General features: G+C 41.7%; 1 pseudogene; it reads left to right on the top strand.

Annotated features, from left to right (window-relative positions):
- The window catches only part of LOC144602903 (uncharacterized), a 54,987-nt pseudogene extending 33,791 nt beyond the window's left edge, over nucleotides 1-21,196 (top strand).
- The last annotated feature ends 3,555 nt before the right edge of the window (nucleotides 21,197-24,751 follow it).

Consider the following 24,751-nt stretch of genomic DNA (forward strand, 5'->3'; position numbering starts at 1 on the left):
GTGGGGGGGGGGCGTGATGAGAGATGGGGGGGGGTAGGTGTGGACGGGGGAGGGGGGGGAGGGGAGGAGTGAGGGATGGGGGGAGAGGGGAGGGATATGGACCTCCCCTTTTCCCAGTACCCCTCTTTCGCCAACCACCAAGTCCCCTCCGCACGACCCCTGTTGTCCCACTTCCCAGTCCCCATTCTCAAACCCCCCCCCCCAACCATTTTCACTCCCCCAGACACAATCTTAGCATCAGTTAAAGGCCCCGGGGGGGGGGGGGGTTGCGGGGGATCGGATCATTTAAAGGCCCGGGGGGGGATAGGGGGGAGATGTTCTCCCGGGTGTGGGGGGGGGGGGGGGTAGCGGGGAGATGTTCTCCCGGGTGTGGGAGAGAGGAGAGAAGCAAGGGGAGAGAGGAGAGGTGAGCCGGTGATCGCGGGCTGGCGCCGCTATCGGCGTCCATTTTTTTGGTGCGAGTGAGGAGATGCCGCGCATGCGTGCTGAGCACAGAGTGAGGAGATTCCGCGCATGCGTACTGAGCACAGCCGCACCGCAGCGCCCCTATAGAAACTTCAATAAGGTGGGGGCAGCGCTTTAAAACCTCTGTAACTTAAAATATATGGGACCGAATTAAATAAAAATATCACTTTCCAGCAGCGAACCGCGTGGTGATTAAAGCGCTACAAAAATCGTGGCGCTACAGTTCACCGTTTTGCCGAAATCAGCTGGAATCAGTGAAATATATATGCATATACACAAGATCTGAATTTTAGTAATATATAGATAGATAGATAGATAGATACATCTATATACTAAAACTCTCGTCTGTTTCTTTGTTCCTGGACTACTGCCAAAAGGGTACACGATAGCGCAACAATTTTAGGCCCACCCAACTCACCTTTTGTTGCTAATGGAAGACGTGTCTTTAAAATCGGTGTTATATTTTTTAAATGATTCACATTTTAAAGATTAAATCTATCCCCTAGGGAGGGAGAGAGGGAAGGGTAGAGGAGGGGGATGGGAGGGAGTGGTAGGAATGAAGGATAAGGGGGGTTGAGGGGAATGGAATGGGGGGGAGGGGAAGGGCAAGGGGGAGAGGGAGAGGGAGGGGAGGAGGGGGACAGGGAGATGGGAAGGGGAGGGGTACTGCACCAATGCAGGAGAGGTTTGGGCCCAACGGGTCCACTTGGTCTACTTAAAAAATAAAATTCCATTGTTTTCCTCAAGCGCAGGGTACTGCAAATTATACAAAATCTTTGCAATAGTAATACAATAATTTGTTTAAGAATTTGTTTCTCCATTAGCAATCTCAAGAGGATAAAATAATTAAGCACTTTCGTTTGGAGTGAAAAGAATAAGACAATGCAAAGTGCGGTGATTAATAATACAAGAACGTTTAAGCCAATTTTTTCGCAAATTACCGCGTATTTCCTTCAATCTGTCAACTGCGAAGCACAAACATAAATAGAATGGAACATAAAATGTCAATATTAGAAAATGATAACTCTATGTTATATTTGTTATTATGGCCAATTTCAATTTAAATTTTGATTGGGAATGATCAGCCATGGTCACATTGAATGGCGGTGGTGGCTCGAAGTGCCGAATGGCCTCCTCCTGCACCTATTGTCTATTGTCTATCGTCTATTGGTATTGCAAAAGCCACCATGCCGCATAAATTTATTTCGAAGGAAAATTATCCCAATATGTTAGGGAATTGTGAGATAACATATTGTCAATTTAGCACGAAGTGATCACTTTTGATATAATATATCACACTGATGCACGTAAATTCAATATTTTCTATTTTCGCCATTCCGAGTAAAGGTATTGATTTGCTGTGAATTGGGAACGTTTCATGTCCTGATTTAAAAGATTTGTTGAATTGAATGATTTACCCAGTTCAATCCGGAGAACATCCACTTCTGAAATATGAAAAGAGTAAAGTTAATTATGTGGTGCTCTTGAACTGCCTTTGAACGTTACATTAATGACAACGAAATTCAGAACAAAATGTTGGGAACATATGACGATTAAAATCTACACTGCGGAATTCATATTTGGAAATATATTTATCGGCAGTATATTGATGGAAATATAATTATTATCGAATAAAATCAACTTTTTTGATAAAGGGAAATAATTTCTATAATGGACGTCAAATAACAATGGTTTACAATAGAACTTACGTTTGACTGGCAATCAGGGACGAATTGTCCAGCTGTTAAAAGCTAACGATTTTATACTGAAATTGGAAACATTGGTAGATATTTGCGAAATATACAGTACCGCTAAGTTCAAACTTATCAGTTGTGTTGGTGGATGTAAAATTAAATAGTTAAATCAAGTTGGACGCACATATTAATCACCGTTCGCCTGAGTGAATTTCTTGTGGAATTGAACACATATTGCAGTTGCACATGAAGCCAGTTAGCTTTAAAGCCCCAAAATGTTTCAAATATCCGCCGAAACGATGTAATTGATATGTCCCCATGAGATCGTTGGGAGGAGACGGACTAAAAACATTTTCAAACTTGATCGGAATATTAGAGTTCGTTTGACATACAAAGGCTATGGGGTGACAATGACCTGAGATGTTTCCCAAACGTCATGAAACATATATTGTCACACTTCTTTGGAATATCCCTTTCATCACACAATACATTCCGAGACTATAAACCGCATTGGAATTCTCTTGTTATCAATATAATAAAGATAAAAATGTACTTGTCTCAATCCAGAACACATAGGTGAAAATTCATTCACTTGTGGAATAGGGACAGTATAGTGGCGCAGCTGTACCGTTGCTGCCTTCTCGCACCTGAGACGCGGGTTCGATTCTAACTAATGGAACTGGCTTTCGGAATTTGTACGTTCGCTGTGATCGTGTGGAATCAGGGTGCTCCGGTTTCCTCCCACATTCAACAGAATTGGAAGCTCTAATCTAAACGTGATAGTTGTAAACTTCCCACGCGCTATCTATAAACTAAAATAGCACATCCCTGAAAGGCCTGACGCTGAAAGGCATGAAAAGCAATGTTTGAGGAGAACCGTTGGAAATAAATAATGTGTTATTCTGTTTCTGCCGGAATAAAACAAATCATGTTTTACTTCTGGATTATAGATTCGGTCCAATATTTAATTTAAATCCAGATTTTCAAATTTATTTTAGTTTTTCTGGGATGTACAGAGGTAAAACGGTGACATCATCCCACGTCTTTACATGGGCTATTATCGTCCTTTGCACAGACACAACACATCATGTTCCATTGAGCGGATGTCATATATTGTTGATAATTAAGAGCAGTTATATAACTTAATTTATTCTGCTATATAACCACTCCATGTTACTTGAATGATTTCTCACCAATGCCGACGTCCCGTTTTTTTACTTTGCTGCTCACTGACATAAAATAAAATAAAATCAATCCGTGTAATTCGTGTAGAAATAGAATGACGAGACAGTGACTGTATTCACCATATTCAGTGGTTATCCTTTGAGCTCCGTGCAAACTAGAAACTTCACTGCACCTTGTTTATAATAATAATAATAATAATAATAATAATGCATTTTATTTATATAGCGCTTTTCATATACTCAAAGACGCTTTACAGAGATTTTGAGAACATAGGGAAATGAATAAATAGATAAATAAGTAAATAAATAAATGAACAGAGAAAGGAGACAGAAGTTGAGGTGACCTTCAGTGGTTGAAGGCAGTACTGAACAGGTGAGACTTCAGCGATGTTTTGAATGTGGTGAGTGTGGAGGAGTCTCTAACGGTTTGGGGTAGTGAGTTCCATAGGGTGGGAGCAGCGATGGAGAAAGCCCTGTCCCCCCAGGATCTGAGTTTGGTCCGGATGTGGGGGGATAGGAGATTGGCAGCGGTAGAGCGGAGGGTGCAGGTGGGAGTGTGCCTGTGGAGGAGGTCGGTCAGGTAGGATGGGGCCAGGTTATGGAGGGCTTTGTAGGTTATGAGGAGGATTTTGTACTGGATTATCTGGGGGATGGGGAGCCAGTGGAGTTTATAAAGGACGGGGGTGATATGGTCACGGATCGAGGTGTGTGTGAGTAGGCGGGAGCGGAGTTTTGAATGTATTGAAGTTTATTGATGATTTTTGAGGGTGCGCCATAGAGGAGGCTGTTGCAGTAGTCCAGACGGGAGGTGATGATTAACAGATATGAGTGTGAATCTGAAACTTAATCTGAATTATGGCGAGTCTCATACAGATAGAATCACAGGAAGGTCTCACCGGAATAGACAGAATCACAGGAAGGTCACAGCGCCGAATTAAGATGTTCGGCCAAGTGAATTAATGGCAGTGCTTTCAATACAATTTGCCCTCGACATCGAACTGCGCTTCTGATTTATTTTTCCTTTCATGTCTGCACTTATTTCGTTTTACAAACCCAGCGCTATACCTTCCTCATTGGATTTGCACCACCGTCGTAATAATTCCATCGGTGGAGAGAAATTGCATTTTCTAATCTATGTGCTTCGTTACTTCAGAATTAGAAAGATAACGCAAAAGAGAGGAAGGCAAGTCGTTCCTGACTGTCGAGCATGGCGATGATGCAGAAATGCCTACCCGTTGGTATACAGGTATATGTGGAAATATCTGTATAGTGGACATAATCAACGAGTACTTTCATCAGAACATTCGCTCATCCGCCAATGAAAATACATTTGAATAAATTAACGTTCAGATTTCCCTGAAACTTTATGTGTTGCAGCCTAAGTTACTCAACACAAATGTACATGAATACCTGACAGGGTAAGAAAGGTAGACTGTCGAGACGACTGTACAGATGTTCTATTGATTTAATATATCAATGCATAATCAAGGGAATTCACAGTTAATGTCAACTATGAAGTTCACAACCCCAGTACCACCACATAAATCCCAATTTTTAAATGGGAATGTGGAGATGCTCCTTGAACTACTGTGATAAATGTTGTGTAATGTAGCTGAAACATAGCCGGGCCGAACAATTCAGTGCAATGTGATGGGATGATGTTTTATGGTGACGGGAAGGTGGAGTCGAGGAGTCTTGTCAGGCTCAAATTAAAAAAAAAGTTATACAGATAATCTAACCTGCTCTTTGAAAACGCTTCTTGCTTTCCAACTCTGAAACCACAGGATAAACCTTTAACTTGCATGCCGTGGGAAAAACGCCTTCAATTCATACCTTCATGTCAGCTATGAATAATGCTGGAGTGCTTTATTTATTAATGACTGCAAATTTCAGTGACTGTACCATGATCATCAACGTGTTTTCTTTTATATGCAGGGTGTCTAAACTAGTTCAGTAAAATAATCCATAGCGGGTTGGCGCTGCACAACTTACAGGGGAATCACGGAGGCACAATTGCTAAGTATGCTGCATCGCAATCCCAGCGCCCGCTCTTCAATGCTGACGTCCGGTGCTGTCTGTGCGGAGTTTGCACCGTCTTCATATGATTCATAGGTTTGCTCTGCGTCCTCCGATTCAGTTTCAAATGTCAAAGACGTGGTAGCGTCATTGACCACTGCAAATTGTCTCTCGCATGCAGAGGGTAGGTAGAATCTGCTGGGAGTGGGAATGTTACCGTTTAAAAATGTGGTTGCCCACAGAAAACCGATATGGGGTTATGTCCTTTCTAACAGAGGCGCCCAAGTATTCACTACTCTCATCGTCAAAGGGCAGCCTAAAAACGGTTTTGAATATTTAACGCAGTGTTAACGATATTCTTGATAGGCAAACAGGTGAGAATACTGCTGGAGGACAGAGAGCGTATTTGACTTAATAATTAGATAATTCACGTTATTTTTCAAAAGCTGATGTGTGGATGGATTGAATGACCCTACGTTGTTGTGCTCTCTATCCCAGTCTCTTCGTGACGTCTGTATATGGAATGGGTTGTGTCAATATCTTCAAACTTAATCGTAGCCACCAGTTGTGCGAGACAACTGAAATATTTTAAAACTTCTGCAGCCATGGACATGCAAACGATCGATTGGATGATTTCCTTGTGAGATAATAAAATATGCTGAAATACGTCTCATACTTTCAAACAGAGGAAATGGAGACTATTGGACCCCAGGCCACCGTGTGTGCAATGCTATGTGCAACAATAGATTGTAAAAAAAACAGACAGCGCTCGACATGCTTTTCCGAAGGAACAATATCTACCAAACAGTGTGAACAGATCCAATTTGTGCTATGTCCCTGTACGTCATGAGGAAAGTTAAATCTCGGTTCGTTGTACATTGCTAAAGCATACGGTAAAAAGCTGAAAAAGGAGTCGGATAATATCACAAGACGCATACCATAGTGCCCTCTAATTTGAGTGCAGTTAATACGATGTAAAAAATCCAGATGAGTAGAAATTATAAACAAATAGAGTTTCGTATAAAGCAGCAATGCAACCTGTATATTTCAAATATTTTCAGTGAAAGCAAACTACATACCGGATTCTCTTTCATTAATCTGGGGTTCTGTTTATAAAACATGAATTTAAAATGAAGTTATTTTTAGAATTGTCTTCAAAGTAACTGAATTCAAGCGACACACAGACCAGGATCTGAACATATTCGGCCGTTTTCCTTTATGTCTGTCCAATTTATTTATTTTTGGTAAGTTGGAATGGAATGGTTTGGTTTGATTGAACCAACATACATTATAGGGTTTATTATAAAATAGGAGCAGACACCGCTCTAATTCCATGCATGTCAATGTTGCAAGATGTTGGAAAGTATTATTGCTGTAACAATCCGAATATATTCTTTCAGCCGAAGGGTTGTTCAAGTCAAAATAACCCCCGCAATTGAAAATATATAAAGAGTAAAATTACATATGATCAGTAAATGCATCGCATATGTGTTCACGCTCAGCAAGTATTAACCCGCAACAGACGCATTTCTCATTTACCTTGAGAGGGTTGAAATGTATACTATTTGAGGGAATGAACTCTATTGTTTTTCAAAATTGCGAAATTTAGTAACTCGCAAGCTTTTATTCTTCAAGCGGTCTTTAGTTAAAGGTAGTTTGTCTTAGTTTTCCCAGCAGGGTATACTTGGTCCCAGATATGAGTTTGCCACATTTGTCCTCTACAACGTTATGTCAGGCCCATCAAAATGTAGCATTGCAATATACGTGTAGGCATTTGTAGAATCATTGGCGACATTAACATTGACGTTTCACCACGGAAAATCTTAGCAGGGGATCATCATTCGATTATCACCCATAAGGAGCCTGATATGTTAAAAACTTAAAGCACGGAAGTGCCATAAAATTTGGTTGATCTTTAGACTGGATGGTATGGATCCCGGTCTTACGAGAAAAGTAAGGCAATGGCAGAGACTGTGACCATTATCTCCTAAAGCTTGTTGGATTGATCGCACCACGGCACTAGCGGCAGCAAAGGTCCCGGATTCCCCGATAGCTTTAAACAATCATTGATCCAGTGCAAGGCGGGCCAATCAAAAATACACACTTACTCCGAGTAACCAACGCGCATTCCGGGGGGATTAAAATCGTTACTGAGTATTCTTTTGTAGGGGATAAAACAAGGAACGCATGTGTTGCGGAAACAAGGACCAGCAGATTCTAATTTTCAAAAAAAAAATAATGCTGGAGTAACTGAACGGGTCAGGCAGCATCTTTGGGGAGCATGAATTCGGGCCGGTACCCTTATCTGCTGAATGAAATCAGCTTTCCACCACTACGAAATACATTATCACCATGACTGTAGACAGGTGCCTTCTTGACAAATATACGAATTACTGAGAATATATTTGCAAACTCCTACCACTTTTTTCATCTTTCAACATTTTGTCTGACAAATTGAAATAGGACATTTTCAGGTGTAGTTTCGTTTTGCGTGGTATTGCATCGCGAGTTATGTAATCCTGCAACGCCCGAATATGTGTCGTGAGAGTGAACGTCTGCCAGTGGGCACGCCTTTGTAAATTAACTCACCCACAGCTGCAAAACTTCGCTTTGTTCTTTCCAATTCTGTCGAGGGAAATATATGTGATTAGTTATTAGATTTTTTTCATTTGCATTGATTGCGAATCATCTGTGTCTATATACTGGAGCAATAGTCCATTACACTGCATATAACAAATGGGTTTTCTCGGAGAAAGAAGACTGTCCGCATTTGCCCAAATAATTGAATAGCACCCTATTCCACCTATAAGTTTCAAATTCTAATATCTCGTCGATATACTGTGTGAATGGATGCTCCTTCGTTTGAATTCCATACCGACGACGGGAAATGAATACCAAGGTACATTTGTTGAGCGCTGGATCAAACTGAATTTAATTAGGAGAATGGAAATAGTCGCTGCTTCTGCTCGAATTGCTGCCAAGTTCAATATATTTTGAGATTTCTCCCGTTATTGATTATGCACTATCGATACTTGCAACATCGATGGAATTGTGAACCCACCAAATATCCACCAAACAAATCATTTTCCGTACGTAAATCACACCGACCAATGCGCATAAAATCTACGTATTTTCACGGATCAGCATTTGTCGTGTGCTGCAAATGTTATTTTTAGAAAATAGCAAGTGACAATCTTTTCTAAGATACAGAAATATGATATTCATTTGCTCACCCTTTCCTTGTTTTCTGAGCTGCGCTTCTGCCGGATAGAATGAAGTGAACTCAGACATGTTATTTTGTAAATTGAACTCATATAAATTTGAATTCACACTGGAGGGATACGGTGGCACAGTAAGACGCTATCATATTGAATCCTTTCCATGTAATTGTTTCAACCACGATGGGAATATTTTACCACGTGGAAGATAACCCGTTTAGTCCTGCTCGCATAAACAAATCATATGTCAAAATAAGGTGAAATATTTCACACGCAAACAATAGTCTGCATCAATGTTCTTGTATCCTTTTCCAAGTCGGCAACTTAGGCGATAATTTTATTATAATTTACATGGGTGAATAGGAGTGATAAAGTTGAAATCTACCGCAGTTGCACTGTTTGCGGGTAATTTGTGTTCTGATTGCTAAAAATATCTGTGCCGTCTGAGCAATCAAGGAACGTGATAAAATTATCCAGCCTTCAAGGTTTCGGGCGAGATCACGACAGATTTGACGACGTTTCGGGTCGGACTTTTCTTTAGGACTTCTTCAATCTGAAGGAGGGTCATGTGCAGAGTTTCCTCCTCTCAATTACCTCCCGAGATGGCACCTGACCAGTTGAGTTCCGTTTGCATATTGTGATTTGTTCATTTAATGGAAAGGCACATCTGTGTTATGTCCATATTACTGCTGTTCGTGACTCTGCCCTTGCTTTTTGGTAACATCTATTACATCGGAATAATTTTAGTTTACGTGACTACATTAAACGGTAGCGTGCACATTAGCCCATGTTTTCCTCTACAGTTTTCATTAAAAAATCAAATTTGTGTATAGAAGCCGTCTTATGTTCATTTCCCCTCTTTCCCGCTTTTATAATCCAAAAATATTATTCATCAGAACGTATATTTCGACCTGCAAAAATTATATAACGCTGCTGCAAGGGAGACACAGATATCCATTGGTAATTACGTTCCAGAATTGAATGATTTCAAAAAATGTTACTACATATGATTCCATTCGACACATAGTTAATGTAATGAATATGTGCGGTTCAATATTTCTACCTTTTCTAGGATAAAAGTACATCATGCTCACCTAACATTTCAAGGGCTGTCCTACTGTCTGGAAACAAGAATATCAGAATTGAGAGCAAAAGACATTTTTTTTACGCGAACAAAGTTTTTGCTAATCTGATGATTCAAACGGTCTTAAAATAGTGTAGAAACATCATAACGGAAACATGTTCAAACAGGAAAGATGCATGTTTATGAACCGAAATGTGTCTATGAACATACGCTAACAGCGTAAACAAAATGGGCGATAATTTCCAATTTGCATTCAACTGAATCTGCGCGCCGAATCTGTAAATTGGATCCCATCTGCAATTCTCATAAAACCAGATTTTCTCCAGTTTGCGGGATTCAGCGCGATGCAGGAGATTTACAATTGTCAGATGGGACTCTGTCCAAGGAGTAGATTTGAAAAAAAAGTGAATCTATTTTAAACGTGTCAAAAGAGTGACAAGGTTTACATCTTTCTCAAATTATCTGATTCGACCATTTATGCTTGCAGGACAAAATTAATCTGGATTTAAATTACAATTGGATAAATTTGGGCTTGCTTCTCCAAGTAAAACTCCTTCTTCTTTGGCCCCCTCGTTCATGGCTGACCATGGGTGATGCATCCTAGTAGGCTGCGTGCTCGACACCTCGGGTAGAGCAGCGTCCCTTGTGGTTGAAGAGACCAATGCGGGAGTGACAGTCTCTGTCGCAAAGGCCACATTTGTGTGTGGGCTCTGGTCCGTTAAAGTTGCTGCACTCCTTTCTGCGTGCCCGCTTTTCTGCCGCTGCGTTCATCAGTTTCTCTTCCCCCGTTTTGAGAAGTTGGTTCAGGGTACCTCTCCACCTTGTACGGTCAGCTGCAAGGCTCTCCCCGGACTCCACATCGATGTCGATCACCTTCAAATTTCTCTTGCAGACATCCTTGTAACGTAGCTGGGGGCGACCGATCGTTCTCCACCCAGATGATAGCTCTCCATAAAGGATGTCTTTTGGAATACGGCCATCCTCCATGCGGTGGACATGGCCCAGCCACCGCAACCTGCGCTGCCTGCGTCGAGTGTATATACTCGGAAGGCCAGCGCGAGGCAGAATCTCGGCGTTGGACACTCTGTCTTGTCAGGATATACCCAGGATACGGCGGATGCTTCTATAGTGGAAGGTGTTGAGTCTTCTCTCCAGTCTGGCATATGTAGTCCATGTTTCACTGCCGTAGAGCGTCGTTCTGTTGACACAGGCATTGTAGGCGGCTATCTTTGACTTCACTGTCAGCTTTAGATTGGTCCACACTCGGGTTGTGAGGCCAGCAGTAGTTGCAGCTGCCTTCCCGATCCTCTTGTCAATCTCTGTGTCCAAGGAGAGGTTGTCGGTGATGGTGGAACCGAGGTACGTGAACTGATGGACGGGTTCCTAGTCGTCGATGGTGATGACAGGTTGTATCCTGTCCCAGGACGTTCGTCATCTTCAGGCTGATGGTCAGCCCAAAGCCCTTGCAAGCCTGATAGACGCGGTCCATCAGACTGTAGTTCCTGCTGGGTGTGGGACACAACTGGTGCGTCATCGGCGAACAACACATGTGTCTGATGAGACCTTCACGTACTTTTGTCTTGGCTCGGAGGCGGGTGAGGTTGAAGAGCTTGCGGTCTGATCTGGTACGCAGAGAGATCCCATCTGTTGCGCTGCCGAAGCATGTTTCAGGAGCAGAGCGAAGAAAATCCCAAAGAGTGTGGGAGCGAGGACGCAGTCTTGTTTGACGCCACTGCGGATGTCGAAGGGCTCCGAGAAACTGCCATTGAACTGCACTGCCACATTCGTGTTGATGTGGAAGGATTCTATCATGCTCCGCAGTTTTGGTGGGCAGCCAATCTTTGGGAGAGCCTTGAATATGCCATCTCTGCTAACGAAGGCAAACACCTTGGTGAGATCAATGAAAGCAATATACAGAGGCATCCGCTGTTCTCTGCACGTCTCTTGGTGCTGGCGAAGGGAGAAGATCATGTCTACTGTTGACCTTCCAGCTCGGAAACCGCACTGCGACTCTGGGTAGACACGTTCTGCCAGCTTCTGCAGGCAGACCAAGATGACCCGAGCAAAGACCTTGCCGGCGATGTTGAGGAGGGAGATGCCTCTGTAGTTGTTGCAGTCGCGTCTCTCGCCCTTGTTCTTGTAGAGGGTAATGATTGTGGCATCCCTCATGTCCTGCGGTACAGCTCCTTCTTACGAGCACTGGCAGAGGACTTCATGCAAATGAAGTAGTAAGGCAGTCTTGCAGTGCTCGATCAGGTCAGGGGGAATCCCGTCGCTGCCTGGGGCTTGGCTTGAGGCCAGGCTGTCAATGGCCTTGCTGAGTTCTTCTACCGTCGGCTCTCCATCTAACTCATCTAGGCACGCAATGGCGTCAAGGGCTGAGGGGGACACGGTGTTTTCTCTCGAGTAGAGGTCGGGGTAGTGTTCCACCCATCTCTCCATTTGCTGGCATTTGTCTTTGATTACTTCCCCAGTGGAGGATTTGAGGGAGGCTATCTTGCTCTGGACTTGTCCTAGTGTCTTCTTAATGCCATCGTACATTCCCCTGGTGTTCCCCGTTACGGCGGCCGTCTGGATGTCCGCACTAAGCTGTGCCCAGTACTCATTGGTGCAACGCTTGGCAGTCTGCTGAGCCTTGCTCCTGGCAGCCATGAGGATCAGCAGGTTCTTCTCGTTGGCTGACCACTTGTACTCGGCTCGGGCGGCGCGCTTGGCTTCGATGACGGGAGTCATCTCGGTCGATTTGGCCTCAAACCAGTCGTGTGTCTCTGAGATCTACTTCCCAAAGCTAGCCAAGGCTGTGCTAGTTTCGTTGTGCGTAGCTGGATGCTAGTTTAAGCAAAACTATATGCACGTATTTTGTACAAATTGTGTTGATCACCATCTGAAACAACACAGTGCGAATTGCTAAAGTTTGACGATTTTTGCAGGCCTGTGTCGCTTTAAAAATAGTGGACTTTATTCACCTTGTTATAACCAAATATGTTGTTCAGAGTGCTTTTCGTTGCTAATTACAATACATTCTGGGGGTGGGGGGGGGGGGGGGGTGCGCATTATTTTACCGAGTGCAGATATTTTAAAGGTATTGAATTATGTTAACTATCTTCCTTATTTGCATGAGAAATTTTTCAGTTGATAAATTATCAACAGTACATAAGGTAGACTTGTTACTGCCAAACGTCCGCATTTCCGTACGGATTCGGAACACCTATGTTTTCATAATTTATCGCAATTACCTTTGGCTTCCTTGATCTTTGTGACTATGAAACAGGCAGAGGTAATATTCATCTTGTAATTCCCGTATTTGTATTTGCATTCATGGATTACGAAATAGTTGGGAGCATACATATAACAACATATAACATATAACAACTACAGCATGGAAACAGGCATGTCCGGCCCTACCAGTCCACGCCGACCATTCTCCCTGAGCTAGTCTCATCTACCTGCACTCAGACCATAACCCTCCAATCCCCTCCTTTCCATATACCTATCCAATTTACTCTTAAATAATAAAATCGAGCCAGCCTCCACCACTTCCACCGGAAGCCCATTCCATACAGCCACAACCCTCTGAGTAAAGAAGTTCCCCCTCATGTTACCCCTAAACCTTTGTCCCTCAATTCTGAAGCTATGTCGCCTTGTTGGAATCTTCCCCACTCTCAAAGGGAAAAGCCTACCCACGTCAACTCTGTCCGTCCCTCTCAAAATTTAAAAAACCTCTATCAAGTCCCCCCTCAACCTTCTACGCTCCAAAGAATAAAGACCCAACCTGTTCAACCTCTCTCTGTAGCCGAAGTGCTGAAACCCAGGCAACATTCTAGTAAATCTCCTCTGTACCCTCTCCATTTTGTCGACATCCTTCCTATAATTTGGCGACCAGAACTGCACACCATACTCCAGATTTGGCCTCACCAATGCCCTGTACAATTTCAACATTACATCCCAACTTCTATACTCGATGCTCTGATTTATAAAGGCAAGCATACCAAACGCCTTCTTCACCACCCTATCCACATGAGATTCCACCTTCAGGGAACAATGCACAGTTATTCCCAGATCCCTCTGTTCCACTGCATTCCTCAATTCCCTACCATTTACCCTGTACGTCCTATTTTGATTTCTCCTACCAAAATGCAGCACCTCACACTTATCAGCATTAAACTCCATCTGCCATCTTTCAGCCCACCCTTCCAAAAGGCCCAAGTCTCTCTGTAGACTTTGAAAATCTACCTCACTATCAACTACTCCACCTATCTTAGTATCATCTGCATATTTACTAATCCAATTTGCCACACCATCATCCAGATCATTAATGTAAATGACAAACAACAGTGGACCCAACACAGATCCTTGGGGCACTCCACTAGACACTGGCCTCCAACCTGACATACGATTGTCAACCGTTACCCTCTGGTATCTCCCATTCAGCCATTGTTGAATCCATCTTGCAACCTCACTATTAATACCCAACGATTTAAACTTCTTAATCAACCTTCCATGTGGAACCTTGTCAAATGCCTTACTGAAGTCCATATAGACAACATCCACAGCCTTGCCCTTATCAATTTCCCTGGTAACCTCTTCAAAAAATTCAAGAAGATTAGTCAAACATGACCTTCCAGGCACAAATCCATGTTGACTGTTTCTAATCAGGCCTTGATTATCCAAATAATTATATATATTGTCCCTAAGTATCTTTTCCATTAATTTTTCCACCACAGACGTCAAACTAATAGGTCTATAATTGCTAGGTTTACTTTTAGAACCTTTTTTAAACAAAAGCACAACATGCGCAATGCGCCAATCTTCAGGCACCATCCCTGTTTCTAATGACGTTTGAAATATTTCCGTCATAGCCCCTGCTATTTCTGCACTAACTTCCCTCAATGTCCTAGGGAATATCCTATCAGGACCTGGAGACTTATCCACTTTTATATTCTTCAAAAGTGTCCGTACCTCCTCTTCTTTAATCCTCCTAATTTCCATCACTACTCTACTTGTTTCGCTTACCTCACATAATTCAATATCCTTCTCCTCGGAAAATACCGAAGAAAAGAAATTGTTTAATATCTCCCCCATTTCTTCCGGCTCAGCACATAGCTGTCCACTCTGACTCTCTAATGAACCAATTTTATTCCTCACTATCCTTTTGCTATTGACATATCTGTAGAACCCCTTGGGGTTTACTTTTACATTACTTGCCAAAGCAGCCTCATATCTTTTTTTCGCTTTTCTAATTTCCTTTTTAAGATTCCTTTTACATTCTTTATATTCCTCAAGAACCTCATTTACTCCCTGCCGCTTATATTTATTGTATATCTCCCTCTTTTTCCGAACCAAGTGTCCAATTTCCCTGGAAAACCACGGCTCTTTCAAATTATTATTCTTTCCTTTCCACCGAACAGGGACATAAAGACTCTGTACTCTCAAAATTTCACCTTTAAATATCCTCCATTTCTCTATTATATCCTTTTCATAAAACAACAATTTCCATTTCACTCCTTTTAAATCCTTTCTCATCTCCTCAAAATTAGCCTTTCTCCAATCCAAAATCTCAACCCTTGGTCCAGATTTGACCTTCTCCATAATGATACTTGCATGCATCAACACTATTTTCTACGTTTTATCCAACATGAACGTTTGATAATAAAACTGCCACATGTCTGGAACGTCGCAAAATTAGAGAATATCTATATTTTACTTTACGTTGATATTTTTCATTCGGATCTGAACTGTTTCACAGTAAAGCACTTTGTTTAAAAATAAGTAAACTGTTTCACTGTTGAAAAAAATTGTAATAGTCCAATGGCCGCCAAATCTCCACCAAATCCTTTTGCGTGATTTCTACCCGGCAACTTTCGCAACCATTGCAAATTTTGCACGCCACAAATCTGTCGCAATACTAATAACACATGTTCTGCGTAGATAACTTCAACACACAACACACTTCTTTCGTGTGCCATTTAGTATTTTTCGGCAAGAATTCGTTTTTTATATCGGATTCTGCAATTGGTTCACATAGGTATCATTGGTTTTGATTTATATTTGTTCCTTTATGAAAATTAACAAACTTTATTAATATTCGAAAATTACCGTTCGTTAGATCACATGATTTCCAATTAAATAGGCACTTTTCCCTTTCAGTCAAAATGCAATTGCAGCACCATTATGTTCCATTCCTGACCATTAAAGTGTGTGGCCGTTATTATTAAAAATGACCGAGATGTATAAGTATTGCCTCCCTTTATTTGAAAAAAATGCTCAACGTTGTCGCTTATAATTAACTTTGAAAGTATTAACAATGCATTGTCTTTCGTGCATATCGTCAGTGAGCATGGGTTATATGTTAAAGTGTGGCAATATGTACATACACGTTGCCTTCCATTTACGTAATGCACCCTCTCCTTTCAATCACTGCACATGTCTATATTACGATTATTTTTTTTAGCGATTGGAACAGTTGCTTTGTTACTTCAGGTTTGCAAGCAAAAATTCAAAGTTAATTTTACCAGTGCTAATTGCGAGATCGCCATCTTTGATTTATGCACTCGCTAAAAGGAGCGCCAAAACAAGGATGCTTAATTCAATTGAATAATTCGGATTGTTCTAAACGATATATAGGCAGTACAAAGAGCATTAATGTCCAATATTAAGTCTCTCGACTGCATGCGTGCAAACAGCTAAATAGAAGTTAACAAATCAATCGATTTCATACTATACCGAGTTGCAAGCGAAGTGTTTCAATTCCTAAAGGAGAGTAAACGAGCCAATTCGCAAAACTCATTAAAAAAAACGGATAACATTTCAGTTTACCCACGGTGTGTTCATACCATTAACTTGTTGGGCAACTCTTTTAACTGTTTAATCTTAAATGGACCAGCGCGATAGTCTGCAATTGCCGTAAAATTCTTGACTGGCAAATGCACAGACAAAAATAAGGAGGGGAGCGAGATTTTTTTCCAATATATTTGGAACACCTTACCTGCGCCATTTCGTTTAACTGAAAATAATTGTAAAATATCGAGTCAAGATTCATTTTATAGATTGCAATTTTCTGGAGCTGATATTTCCAAGCATATTTTCTGTGTTAAATTACATTGTGTAGTGCGTCATACAAATTTATCGCATGTGGTACTTCTCATATAAGATAAAAACGATTGGCGCCAAATAAATTAATCATAATTTATTTACAGATCTCACATCATCGCGCTGATGAAATGGCCTACGCAGGTTTCCCCATTGACAAGTTGTCATGCAAACTCGCTTCTGCCACTCTTTCAGCTCCACCTTCGTACTTTGGTGTATTTTTGCTCTAAATTGGGGTTATCTTTATTCGATGAACTTATTTTTGTTTTCTTGTTACATCATGTATTGCATACTGTATTGAGAAACGAATATTTCTGCTGGTGAAATTGTTCCGTTCCAGGACATGTGCGAACAAAGCACTATTGACTCTTCTTGACCCTTGTCTATTGGCACCAGATTACTGTGCAGTCAGCTTCATTGCATTGATAGAAAGCAAGCAATCGGCAGCTTTGGATAGTTTGCATTTTATTTGATTTATGACAGCTATCATATGTCCTTGTAACCTGCCTTAAGTTATTTAAGTGCATGCGGCATTTTCAATTGATAGGGTTTAAAAAATTAATATTTTCTTTTTTTCCACATATTATACATATGTTGGATATTGTACATATGTTGGCTACTAAATCTACACATTTGCTGAAGTGAGGTTGCAAACTAACTCGTAAGTCAGATGTCGATTTAGCACGTCTGTTTTTAGCATTTCATGACAAAATAACGAGATCAAGAAAGGACGGAAAATGCATCGACAAACAGCTCCGCGAACATACATTTTCCAAACTTTTGTATTTATATTTTAATATTTCTGAAATTATGAAAAGACCATCTACTTTCCCTGACTATTTCCATTCAACATCGCTAATTTCACACTCATTATTTCTTGTAAACTTATATAAAATAAAGAAGCTAATTGTAAACTTATTTTCAAGTCAATAGGCAGATAATACTGTCTTTTAAAATGAGGAGAAATTGTTTGAATTGCGAAAAAAGTAATTGCGTAAAATTTTCACTCTTATTTACACCTTTGATATCTGTCATATTTGAAAAGGACTGTCCATGTTTATTACATTTGACAATGGGAGATGCATCCCCTATCAAGTAATGTATTATTCTTAGCATTGTCGTACCATCTGAATCCATAACTTACCACTGGTTGAATAATCCCCTTGAACCGCTATAATAAAAAAATATATTCATTACACGTGAAATAATATGCGTTGAAATATCAAGCATAATCTCAATCCTTGAATTCAAGTGTATCGGTACGTCTGTATTTGTTAAACTTTATATTCTTTCCGTTTATTTAATCACAAGTGGCGAATATTCAAATATTTATTGGGAAGGATTTTTTTTAGGATCACGTACTCTCTCGTAAGTGTATGGCTAAATGTGGACAATGCACTCTGAGTGTACAACATACTCATGGCATCATGGAAGTGTCTTTCATTTGCGAGAATGCTTAATATCTGGTACATTCCAATTTCTCGATTTGTATGCCATTTATTCCGGGATTTGTAAATCAATACACAAATCCTGCAGCGGATTGAATTAAAATTATGATACGTGGAGGATAACACATCTTAGTTTGTTATTTTTTCTGGAAATTGTAAACTGATTTATCTTTCAGAATACGGAAATTTATATTCCATCACTACTTGTACTAGACGGTGAGTCTTATCTGCAATAGGTCAATCTAAATCTCCCTTTAAAGGTGTTTTCTGTGCTTCGTTTGGTGGGGGTTGCCAATATCCTGATACCTAATCGATGCGAACATGTATTTGGGATAAAGAATAAGGGATTTACAGACGATCCAAGGATACACTTTTTCTCTCAAAGAGTGGCGAATAACTGGAACACACTGTTATAGATTTGCGTAAGCAAAATCGTTGACAATATTTAACAGGTGTCCCGCGGATAATTTAAGTTTCTTCGCTGTAAAATGCAACGTGTCAAATGTTGGAAGGTGCCATTAATACGGAAGGGTGTTCATTGCCGACGTGGACGTCGTGGATCGAATGGCCTGCTGTTCCATGCTCTCATCAATGTATGACTCTTTGATTTACAAATGCCGCTTATTCTCACAAATGACGAATCAACGTATTTGTCAATACGCGATACATCTTAGGGCAAGATTCCTCAAAATAATTTAGATTCCCACATTGGTTTTTTTTCCACTTTAATTTTATTTTATAAAGTTATCTAATAACAAACACACACTCACGCACACGAACGCACGCACGCACGCACACATACACATACAGACACATACACCATACACACACGCGCGCCCATTCTGACACACAATCGCACTGATATATAGTTTATGAAATAATGGATATAGGATTGTAGAAATACCGCTATTTTGCTGGCATTCATCGAGTTCTAAACGCGAAGGAAAACTACTTGTGAGATTTAACGTTATACATAATTTACAGTTTCTACATTCCGGTTTAAAAATTCAGAGAGCTGTGAAATATTTTTGGTGCGTTAATGAAATATAATTCCTTTGCCCCTTTCTTGGGTAACTTCGCGCCAGACCGTGACGGAATTGGCACGATTCCCGTGATTTGTGCTCTATTATTCAAGAGGGGTTTATACAAAGACAGCTTTCCAATATTTAATTTTGAATATTTTCGCTTTGCCTGTTTTCTGTATATCCGATATAGCTGAATCTTAAAATTCAGCTTCACTCTTGAACATTACAATTGAATCTCCTGAATTCTAGATTCCTACCTTTAATCTTATTTTTCAATAGTACGTCTGCAGTTAAATATTGTAGAATGTGAACAAAACACGTCATACTGAGAAGGAAAAGACAATCAGCCATTTGGGAAACGGATGGAAATTCGGATGAAAGATATCTATAAAAAATATTTTATTTACCGCATATACTACCGGATCTCAGAACTCTTTTGGTATTCCCACCCCATGATCTGTCATATATCCATTGGCTTTATTATTCCCTGTCCACTGGCATCGTCCCGCCATCCCTCAAAATCGCTGCTGTCACCCCCATTCTGAAAAAACCTGGTCTAAACCCTGACACCCCAAACAACTTCAGACCAATCTCCAACCTACCCTTTCTGTCCAAAGTTTTGGAACGTGCTGTAGCTTCCCAACTAAAATACCACCTCTCTACCAATAACCTGTATGAAACTTTCCAATCTGGATTCCGCTCAAACCACTGTACTGAAACTGCGCTCCTCAAAATCGCAAACGACATTCTCCTCTCCTCCGACGCTGGCAACCTCAACATCCTCATCCTACTTGACCTCAGCGCCGCCTTTGACACCATAAATCACTCCATTCTCCTCACCCGACTTGAAACCTCCCTTAACATCATCGGCACAGCCCTATCCTGGTTTAAATCTTACCTCTCTGACAGACACCAGTTCATCTCCATTAACAACTGTAAATCCCCCACCGCTCCCCTCCCCCAAGGTGTCCCCCAAGGCTCAGTCCTTGGCCCCCTCCTCTTCATCCTCTACCTGTTCCCCCTTGGTCAATTAATCCGCCGTCATGGTCTCAACTTCCACTGCTTCGCCGATGATATCCAGCTCCTCATCTCCACCAAGTCAATCTCCTCCACCACACACTCTACACTGACAAACTGCATTACTGAAATAAAATCTTGGCTTCAATCAAACTTCCTCAAACTCAATTGCAACAAATCTGAAATCATCATCATTGGTCCAAAAATGCTCACCAAATCCACCCAAAACGTCATCCTCAACATTGATGGTCTCCCAGTATCCACCTCACCTCACATCCGGAATCTTGGAATCATCCTTGATCAAACCCTCTCCTTCGACAAACACATCAAACACATCACAAAGACAGCCTTCTTCCACCTCAAAAACATTGCCCGTCTCCGTCCATCCCTCTCCTCCACAGCTGCAGAAACCCTCATCCACGCCTTCATCACCTCCCGTCTGGACTACTGCAACAGCCTCCTCTGTGGCGCACCCTAAAAAATCATCAATAAACTTCAATACATTCAAAACTCCGCTGCCCGTCTACTCACACACACCTCGATCCGTGACCATATCACCCCCGTCCTTTATAAACTCCACTGGCTCCCCATCCCCCAGAGAATCCAGTACAAAATCCTCCTCATAACCTACAAAGCCCTCCATAACCTGGCCCCATCCTACCTGACCGACCTCCTCCACAGGCACACTCCCACCTGCACCCTCCGTTCTGCCGCTGCCAATCTCATATCCCCCCACATCCGGACTAAACTCAGATCCTGGGGGGACAGGGCTTTCTCCATCGCTGCTCCCACCCTATGGAACTCACTACCCCAAACCGTTAGAGACTCCCCCACACTCACCACATTCAAAACATCGCTGAAGTCTCACCTGTTCAGTACTGCCTTCAACCACTGAAGGTCACCTCACCTACTGTCTCCTTTCTCTGTTCATTTATTTATTTACTTATTTATCTATTTATTAATTTCCCTATGTTCTCAAAATCTCTGTAAAGCGTCTTTGAGTATATGAAAAGCGCTATATAAATAAAATGTATTATTATTATTATTATTATTTTCCACGTACTTTGCCTATAGCCCGGAAATTAGGTTGTATATGAGATTCGACAATTCTGGACAATTTCTTGCAAACCTCATTGTTTACCGTCAATTGTTACAAAAAAGGGAGAAAATTAAAATGTAAGTTATCGCGTCGTGTTTTACACCTCAGCTTCGATTGTCATAAAGCCATCAGATCAATTGAATCACACAGGCGTAGAAACCGGTCATTTAACCCACAATAACTGTGCAGACTATTAGCTACCGATCTATGTATCTGCATAATTCAGCAAGCTGCCACTTCGAATCTTTTACTGAGAATATTACTTATTTTACTGTTCAAAACTAAACTACTTCACAAAACTAAAAATATATAATAATTCAAGATAGGATTATACCTCATATTTTAAACACGTTTCCTGACCTGTTCTTTGCAGATTGTCTTTCACTTTATCTAGTTCTGGGAGTAAGCACGATAATGTTTGATACTTCTTTCTTAAATCTTTCCAAGCAGTTGCATATTGCTCCACGGGATTCTATATATTTACATTACTGTGCTATTGCATTATGATTGTCTATAAATTGGATAGCTCCGTTCTTCAAGCTTTTCTGACTGTGTTTGGATTTTTTTCAGTGTGGTAATTCTATGCTACATTTCAGCGTAAGCCACCAAGGCTTTGACATCGGAATTTGTAAATAAATGTGCCTTTGATGTTTCTTTTATCAATGCATGATATACATTTTTCACAATATCTCGACAGACTACTTTGCAGTTTCCTACGTTTTTGTGACTTTGCCCTGCTGCACATTTCCGTGCAGAATGTAATAACGGGGGTTATCACATATAATACTAATTTTGGACAAGATATCAGCAAACGGAATAATCCTCAAATACAAGTTTTCAGGATTGTTATTTTCAGTGTAGTTTAGAGATACAGAGCGGAAACAGGCCCTTCGGCCCACCGAGTCTGCGCCGATCAGGGATTCGCATAATGACACTATCCTACACACACGAGGGACAACTTACAATTATACCAAGCCAATTAACCTATACACCTGTCCGTCCTTGGAGTGTGCGAGGAAACTGAAGATCGAAGAAAACGCACGCGGTCACGGGGACAACGTACGCATTCCGCACAGACAGCACCCATAGTCAGGATCGAGCCCGGGTCTCTTGCGCTGCAAGCACCTTAAGGCAGCAACTCTAGCGCTGTGCCACCAACGGCAGCGTTGTCCGTTGCCAAACTTGGGCTTTGAATATCTCCAAAAGGAAGACACATGCAGTCCATGTGCTTCCATTCCATCCTTGCTGCTGGATTGATACTTTGAAATTCAATCTAAAAATAAATAAGAAAGCGAAAAAAACACACAATGTGAACAGGATGGTGCACGGACGGCACACGCCAAAGGAAATGTAAGACATTGCAGTACGTTTACACATCAACCACTATGAAAAGTTTAAAGAAGTCTAAAGTATATTAGCTCACCTGCATTTTTCGTTGAAAGTGCGTTTTCTTTTAAACCAAAATAAGCGTGGTTAGGAAACCATGTACTTCCATTAATCCAATCACCCTAAATGTTCTCAGAATTAATCGAGATAGTTCGGATAAAGTAGTTCGTGCCGTATTGGGTCGAAAGTGCTCAAGAAATTAAATGGATGAATTACAATATGCAATAATTTTTCTCCTGTAATTTAAACACATTCACTTCGTGTGAACAAACCGGTTTTCCAAGAGACTGCTGACCCTCTCTATATGTCCGCATTTGAAAATAAGCACGCCAGCTACAACAGTGGAAGTCAGAATAAAAAGGGTTCAAATGGTGAACTTTATGGATATACCGTTGCAGTTCAGGTTGTCTGGCATCTACCGTGAACGCAACTACGAATATCGCAGTTGCATTGTTTGCCAGATGCCGGTGCAAATGCGCCTCGCTGTGCGACTGGGTACACCAGTGAACTAAAGGAGGAAACCAAAATATGCTAGGCTTATCTATAGTTTCCTATGCTTCATCACAGCCATAGAAGATAACCAATGAGAAGTCAATCGGGTGAATGGGCCGCCACCATTAATTAAAGGGTTAAATATAAGGAAGTAGATATTTCCTCATTATCTGCTTCGATTTAAGTTTTATTATCTAATAGGAGGATAATTTCTAAAGTAAATACTTGAAGAGGCGCAGGTATTTTTGTAACACTTTGAAATATTTTTGTTTTTTTTGTTTTTTTTCGGGAGTCCTTGGGATCTTGCAGATCATCCAGAAAAAAAAGCGAAGTACCCAAATGACGATATATATTTGGGCCGTCGAATTGGCCGGTCCGAGCAGCTCACCATAAATTGTCTTTGGGCTAATTACCATCATGGGAAATCCGAAGCATCGAAATTTCCTGGTCCCTCCCACCAGTCAGATATAAATACTAAGCGCAGATGCCTGTACTGCCGTCAGGTAGACCACGATTTAATGGAAGTTTGGATGGAATTAAATCATCGTTCAATTAATTAATTCACCTTTTGCTTGCAGATTTAGTTGCACCGTATTGAATTCTAAAATTAAGGGAATGCATGTGGTCAGCCATTACAAACTCAAAGCCATATGTGCATTCTTTTCGTTTTCTCTACCATCTTCCATACTGACATATAGATGAAATAAAATCGCAATGCTATGCAATTGCAAGTTGGAATAAACAACTTGTTGGTCAGTATTTCATTTTGAATTGTTTAATTGGCTTCTGACATATTGTGAAATAATAAATTTCAATACTTTCATAACATGGAAAGTGCAGAAACGAGACGTTGATTTGATGAATTTGGTCGAAATTACGCCAGGAGCAGGTAATGAGGCCCGCTATTGTCCGACTGACAGCAGGGATGCAACAAACCGGATGTTGATTAAGCAAGAGCCATCATCGTGTGAGGGAGAGGGAGAGGGAGAGGGAGAGGGTGAGGGAGAGGGTGAGGGAGAGGGAGAGGGAGAGGGAGAGGGAGAGGGAGAGGGAGAGGGAGAGGGAGAGGGAGAGGGAGAGGGAGAGGGAGAGGGAGAGGGAGAGGGAGAGGGAGAGGGAGAGGGAGAGGGAGAGGGAGAGGGAGAGGGAGAGGGAGAGGGAGAGGGAGAGGGAGAGGGAGAGGGAGAGGAGAGGGAGAGGGAGAGGGAGAGGGAGAGGGAGAGAGGGAGAGAGAGAGGGAGAGATAGAGGGAGAGAGGGAGAGATAGAGGGAGAGAGGGAGAGAGGGAGAGGGAGAGGGAGAGAGGGAGAGGAGAGGGAGTGAGGGAGAGGGGAGAGAGGGAGAGGGAGTGAGAGGGAGAGAGGGAGAGGGAGAGGGAGAGGGAGAGGGAGAGAGGGAGAGGGAGAGGGAGAGGGAGAGGGAGAGGGAGAGGGAGAGGGAGAGGGAGAGGGAGAGGGAGAGGGAGAGGGAGAGGGAGAGGGAGAGGGAGAGGGAGAGGGAGAGGGAGAGGGAGAGGGAGATGGAGAGGGAGAGG

This window comes from Rhinoraja longicauda, chromosome 19 (assembly GCF_053455715.1).
Source record: "Rhinoraja longicauda isolate Sanriku21f chromosome 19, sRhiLon1.1, whole genome shotgun sequence".
In the NCBI taxonomy this organism is placed as follows: Eukaryota; Metazoa; Chordata; class Chondrichthyes; order Rajiformes; family Arhynchobatidae; genus Rhinoraja; species Rhinoraja longicauda.